Raw genomic sequence first — 7,486 nt, 5'->3', positions numbered from 1 at the left:
TATGCTTTAGGATTGAGAGGCATTACATGTTTAGTTTCTCATCATTTCATCTCATATGTTCATGCATTTCTTGATGTTTTTGGAAAGATTTCATATTCTGTAAAATCTGTTTTGAACTCATGCATTATCATTTTATATGAGACATGTGTTAGAGTTGTAGAGTAAGGTGTTAATGTTTTAATTTGAGCATTGTAAGTGCTTTTGATTACTCTATATTCTTGTTGTAAAAGGATTGGGAAAATCCTAGCTGTGGTTAGGTAAGTTGTTCTTCACACAAAGACTTGGAGGTCTTGGGATAAAGAGCGATACCTTGGCTGGGGCCGAATCGCATAAGAAAGATTTTCTTGGGATGCGATGTTGGGAAAGGTCAAACCAAGGGTAACGTAGTTCTTTGGGTTCCAAGAAGGGAGCGTTCAAGTTTTGTATTTGGAAGCGTGTATGTAACGTACATTGTGTTTCATAGTGAAGAAAAATCTCCCAGATGAGACGGGGGCCTTGATGTAGTTTGTAAGTGGACCCGCAAACGAACCAGGATAAAAACCTTGTTGCACGCTTTCCTTTCCCTACTCTCTTTATTGCTTTAATCGATTATTTTGTATAGTTGTATTAGCTGTAATAATCTGTTTCTATACTGTACTGTTGTAACTCTGATATATCTGTTAGTTCTGTATATTTGCTTCGATCTCAGTTGCTTGTCGTACAAGAAACTGAAACTGTTTGTGCGAGCTGAGCTGTTTTAATTGATTAAAAAGCTGCAGTTAATAATTGATTATTCTTTTTGTGTTAATCGATTAAACTGGGGGTTTTCAGCATTATAAGTTGTTTGCGAAAAGCGGATACTTCGGCCTCTACACCTATTCAACTCCCCCCCCCTTGTAGGTGTATTTTAGCCACTGATACCTAACAGTTGAAGTTTCCATTTAACTCCATGTCTTCATCAAAACTAAGTAGATCAATTATAATGAAAAACTTTGACTATTTGTCATTTCAATATCTACCTTTTTGATGATGACAAACTCTAAAACATTTTCTGTTTAATTCGCTTGATGTTGGACAACATGGGTTTTCAATGGTTGAATTAGAATGACATGCTCCCCCTCATTTTGTTATCTCCCTCAATCCATGTAGGAGGTGATACAAGGGTTGAACTTCAAGGTTAAATGTGGAAGCTCAATACAACCTGCAAAACAACTTAAACAACACTTTCTCCCTCTTTTGGCTTGATCAAAAGGCTGTGATATTATATGATAATAATAACCAAAAGTAATGATTGATTTTCAAAAATTTTACTAGTCTTAATCGATTAAGTAATCAAGGATAATCGATTAAGAAATTTCAAAATAAATTAAACAAGTTCACAATTGCTAGAGTTAATTGATTATTGGGAGAGAGTTAATCGATGAAACAAAACAAAAATAGATTATGGCAGAAATGAATTGCAAGATATATCCATGTTTGTGTAATTAGACAAGTTAGCACAAAATGATTAATGGTATATAGTGTAAAGCACATATAGCATATATTAACCATTCAAATAGAAAGTACACAAGTTCGATATAATCAAAGATCATGTAATAGTTCTTACATAACCAAATTAAACAACAAAATTATGAGAAATTATAAAACGCGTGCATGAACTACATAATAAGTTCAAAAACATATTGCAACCAAAAGCCAAAATATAATCTCAAAAGACACACACACACCCTAGACTCTTGACAATCCTGTCTAGGCTAATCCTGAGGTGGTGCTGGTGGTGATGAATATCCACGTGTGGTGCGCACAATGATGATGATCCAGTCTAGATCCATTGATAACCTCTCTTGTTGCTGCTGGAACTCAGCCGCCATTGAGTCCCTCAATGACTGGAAATGGCCATCAATACGCGCATTTAGGCCCTGTTCCATTGCATCTAAGTGTGCTAGCCCAAAAGATGGTTCGTGAGGCACAACATTTGCCTCAACTTATCGTTGTCCGGGGTTTGGCTCACTAGGATTTGCCAGAATGTCTTTATCATATGAGTTGCCATTCACGTTGGCATTGTGATCCTCTTAATACATCCATATGTTGCCAACTTTATAAATGCCCATTTTGTGAATGAGATTGTCACGTACTACATGCTCTCAAGAATTTGTAGCCATGACGTCCACATCTGACGTGTCGATTTCGAGATAATGAATAACATGGGAGATAAAAATCCCATAAGCAAGCAACCTACATGAAGATGAGGCTATTCTATTCATAACCTTTAAAATTTTAGAAGACCAATTTATTGCAATTCCTGCCCTTATGGCAAACATCAACTTGAGATCATTGGTTGTTGGTTGAGCATAGTTGGTGTTTCTCTGAACCAGAATGTACGTTATTAAGTAGTGCAAGAGTCGGTTTTCAACCGTCAATGATCCAACCTTGGTCAATTCTCCTTGTACATATAAATGAGGTCCTCTTAAACATGATTTATACATTTCAATTGCATTGAGTAGTCCCATAACTCATTGTTACAATTTCCTAACATTGATCCATCGCTGGGCAATTCTCCAACATCCAGAAATAATTCTTCATCCAAATTTATCATTTTACCTATTACCATTGAAGCATATACCCCATCCTTATACCATAAATTACTATAGAATTCCCTTATGAGTGATGGATAGATTTTACCTTTCAATTCCAAAAACTTATTTGTACCTTGGGTTTCTAATCCATTCGGGAACTCAAATCCTTGTTCCACTAGCCAAGCACCATCCGCATATCGAGTGTAGGCTCGTTTCCTTCCTTGAAATTTGGCTAGACGATCTTCTTGAAGGATTGGAGAGTAATATGGGTCATCATGGTCCTTTCTTCCACCTTGAGCGGAAGATGAGCCAATATCCATACCTCGTGGATGCTGAGTAGTGGTCTTCATCCTTCTTAGACGCAGTTCACTTATGATTTTTAGGTATGAGAGTGATTAATCGATTGAATAATCGATTTTTAAAATTTGGGATTAGGGTTTCTAAAATGGGGAAAAGGTTAGAGTTTTGAATTTTGGTGAAATTGAAGATTGTAGGAAGATGGAAATGATTTGATAGGATTCAGATTGGCTATTGCTGAGATTACGATCACTCAATTTGAGAAGAAATCCATAAATGAGGAAGCAAAGAGGTTTTAGGGTTCTAATGTGAAATGACCCAAAATGGCACTAGAACCAGATATAATGTTGCCGTTAATCGATTAGGTCAATGGTTATCAATTAAAAACTTCAAAATTTTTCAATTTTTGGAAATTTGATTCTAGGCAATCGAATAAGCAACTTGTTAATCGATTAAATGAGGATAAAAAATTATTTTCTGACTACCGGAAGTCAAATTATTGGATTAAAACACAGAACAATCAATGAATAACATAACTAAGACATATTTTAGTGCATTTTTGATATTTCTAGGGTATACAAAAATACTATAACTAAGACAGTAACCTAAAAGGTATATGACACATTAAAGAAGTATAAAACAATCATGAATTTGGTTAAGCATAGGAATCATGCATTCATAATACATATCACACATAAGCATATAGTAAAGATCACGATAAGGCATACAATACCCTAAAACAAATTAGTTGATATATTTTTCATTAAGTATGCCAAGTTCTCTGCGTAACACAGAGAATGTATCCCGTGGAAGGGGATTGGTGAAAATATCTGCCAATTACTTTGAGGTTTCAAAAAATTCAAGATTACAATCATTGTACATGATCTCTTAAAAGTGGTGTCTTATTTCAATATGCTTAGTTCTAGAATGCACAATGGGATTCTTTGATAGGTTGATGGCACTAGTATTATCTCACTTTATCGGTATTTTCACAAGCTTTAAACCAAAGAATAATAATTGCTACTTTATCCATAATATCTGAGTGCAACACACGCCAGCGGCAATGTTTTTCAATTTGGCGGTAGACAAAGCCACACATGCTTGCTTCTTACTATGCCAAGATACTAAGGAGCTACCCAAAAGGTGGCAAGTTCCACTAGTACTTTTTTGGTCCAACTTACACCCTGCGAAGTTGGGTCAGAATACCTTATCAAGGTTAATGAGGCATCCCTGTGATACCATAAACCCATAGATAATGTTCCTTTTAGATACTTCATAATATGTTTTACAACACTAAAGTGAGATTCCTTAGAAGATGCTTGGTATCTCGCGCACATGCATACGCTAAACATAATATCGAGACGACTAACAGTTAGATAAATCAATGAACCAATTATGCCTTGATATTTTGTTGCCTCTATAGCTTTACCTTTATCATTCTTGTCGAGATAGCAGGATGATGCCATAGGTGTTGTCGCTTCTTTACATTTGTTCATCTCGTACTTATGTTTGATGAGCGAATACACTACTGCTCATTTAATTTACTTTTATCCTTGAGTGACAGATCAAGAAACTTCGATCGATCACCCATTATATGCCTCGAACCATCATTATCCAAAGTACCAGTGTTCTCCCTATGTCTGGAGCCATACTTGAAAAATAAGTTACTTGGCTTGTTTGGGTACCCAAGTCATATTGGATCCCTTCTTGTTAGTATCTAAGGGATCTAGTCCCTTTTGCACCCATACATATCTTTCACTTGGCCCTCCATATTTTCTATCAAAACAAGATATAGATGTATGACCATATGTACCACAATAAAAGCAAGTAGACATGTTATGATTAAATATTTTATGCATGTGAGCTACTTGTTTTCTATATGGTTTTCTAATATTCTGAGGTTTGTAGCCTAGACCTTCATGGTTACCTACATTTCTAGATGTATAATATCATTTAAGAATACCAACACGAATTTCCGTAGGTATGGCCTCAACAAGTCATTCATGGCCGATTAAAATGTAGATGACGCATTTGTGAGCCCAAACAACATCACTAGAAACTCATAGTGTCCGTCAAATGTGCATAAAGTTGTCTTTTGAGTACCCTCAAGGTGTACTCGAATTTGATGTTAACCTAACCTTGGATCAAGTTTGGAGAAAATAATGGCCTTTCCCATCTAATCCAAGATTTCATCATTGGTTGGGATAGGAAAATGATCATTTAATGTTATTGCATTGATGCCTCTATAATCGACACAAAAATACCACGTTCCTTCTTTTTTCGAACTAGTAACACTAGGGATGAAAAATGGCTAGTGCTTGGGACTACAATCCCTTCTACTAACATCTTAGGCAATAGTTTGGTCATGATATCTTTTTGGGCATGAGAATAATGGTAAGGTTTACTTTAACTAGTTGAGAATTAGGCAATAATGTAATAAGGTGGTCATGTGGGTGATATGGGAGAAGGCCATGAGGTAATGTGTAAGGTTTTACTTTAACTGATTTTACTTTAACTGGTTGGGAATTAGGTCATTGTTGTATTTTAGGGGAGAGTTTTTGGGTAATGTGTAGGAATTGGAAGATTGATGAGGTCATTTAGGTGAGTAATGTTGGGGGAAAATGAAATGCAAAACATTTCAGCTATAGATTCTGTGTGATTAATTCAACACAGTTGGGAAAATGATGCTATTTTTAATGATGTAGAGTGTAAACTAGTTAGATTAATAGTAACCCCTTCAAATTGGAAGGTAATAGAAAGAATAGAAAAATATGAGGTGATTGGCCCAGGTGTCCAAAGATATTTTATACCCAATACCAAATCTGCTGCTTGTATTAGTAGTAAATTCACACGAATGGTGAAAAGTGTTTGTTGCACCAAATGTGGGGTATCCTTGCAAAGTCTAGTGCAAAATATGTGATCTCTGTTGCCCACCATAACAGGAAAATGTGGTCAAGGGCATATATGTAACTTTAAAAATTGTGCAATTCATTGGTGCACCACATTGTGAGAACTACTCGTGTCAACAAGTACATTCACCAGATGACAAAAAAAAAAGCCCTTGAAATTTTAGAGTCCTTGGGGAGGAGTTACCTTATAATGATTGGGCAGATAGTTTAAAATGCACAAAGTCTGCATAGCCATCCACAGTAGTATCACTCATTCCTTGGATTTCTAGAATATTACCTTCTTGTTCGAAACTACAAGTTTTTCTGGTTCATCATCCATAAGTAATAATAAAAACTGCTTAGGTTGACAACGATGACCAAATACATATTTCTCATTACAATTATAACATAGACCTTGGGCACGACGTTCTTGCATTTGGGATGTAGTTAAATGTTTGATAGGAAGGCCTTGGGGAGGCGACTTAGAAATGGTTAGTGTTGTTACCGTAGCTTGCATCAATTCTAAATGGCACGAAATAATACTTACTGGCTGAGTCACGACTAGGTCGCTCTCTTTAAGACGTTTCGTGGCACTGCCCAAAATGTGCAAGCAGACTATCAACCACGCCGTCCCCAGGATAAAACAGCCCAGATCTCTGTTATCGAATTCTTACTGCACTGTAAGAATCGATCTCGAATACACCCACCACAATATGGCTACCAGTGCCAATTCTCGAAATTACCCACAATATGGCTACCCGTGCCAATTCTCTTCCCACAATACTGACTACCAGTGTCAGTTCTCGAAATCCCACTTTGGCTACCTGTGCCAATTCTTAAGTGCCACAGAAAGAAAGAGGGAGATGTTTGCCGGAAATGCGTCGGTGGAATATTAGGGGGGAGAAAGAAAAGTTGAGAGGAAACGCCTTCAACTTGGTGCAAGTTGAATATTAGGGGGGAGAAAGAGAAGTTGAGAGGAAACGCCTTCAACTTGGTGCAAGTTAAAATGAAGGGAGAAAACCTCTATTTATAACATGAGATTTTTCTCATGTTCCTCATTTCTCCCATGTGGGACTTGGGAGCTTAATTTTTATTTTTTCAAAACTCTTCCATGTGGGACTTTGAGAGTTGTTTTTTCAAACTCTTCTATGTGGGACTTAGATATTTTTTTATATTTCACACCCAAAAGTTCTCACTCATGGTTTTCAACAAACCACGTTCCAACAATCCCCCAGTTGAAATTAAAAAACAATTTCCGAGAATATTTGTGGTCTCAATAAGATTGTGCATAAACAAAGGTGTCATGCGACTTGAACCTTTGCATAGTGAATAAGATCCAGATTTTACTAGAGTGACTCGTAGTCTTGAACTCTTTCTCTAGCATCAAACCACACACAAACTTTTCAAAGGTGTATTCAGTAAAGCCCGTGCGTTAAAGGCCATGCACGTCTATCCCAGTATAGTGAACGCTCTAGAAATTTATGCCCCAAAATTTCATAGGAAGCGGCCCCCACTTCCACATTCATATATGTGAGTCTATCACGAGTACTCTTATAGTCTAGGTACTCCACTCTATTTGGAGTATAGATCTCATTAAGAGTTTAACTCATCCTTACATATGCTACAGGAATCATGCTTCTCATAATTTTATAGCATGTTCATTCTCATATCACTTCACAACTTGTTATTACCCATTGAACCTATTTCTTGGGATCTCCAGTCAGTTAGGTCGGGTTACCATCATGA

The sequence above is a fragment of the Lupinus angustifolius genome, chromosome LG20 (genome assembly GCF_001865875.1).
Source record: "Lupinus angustifolius cultivar Tanjil chromosome LG20, LupAngTanjil_v1.0, whole genome shotgun sequence".
Classification (NCBI taxonomy): domain Eukaryota; kingdom Viridiplantae; phylum Streptophyta; class Magnoliopsida; order Fabales; family Fabaceae; genus Lupinus; species Lupinus angustifolius.
Note: the sequence above shows the minus strand (reverse complement) of the source record.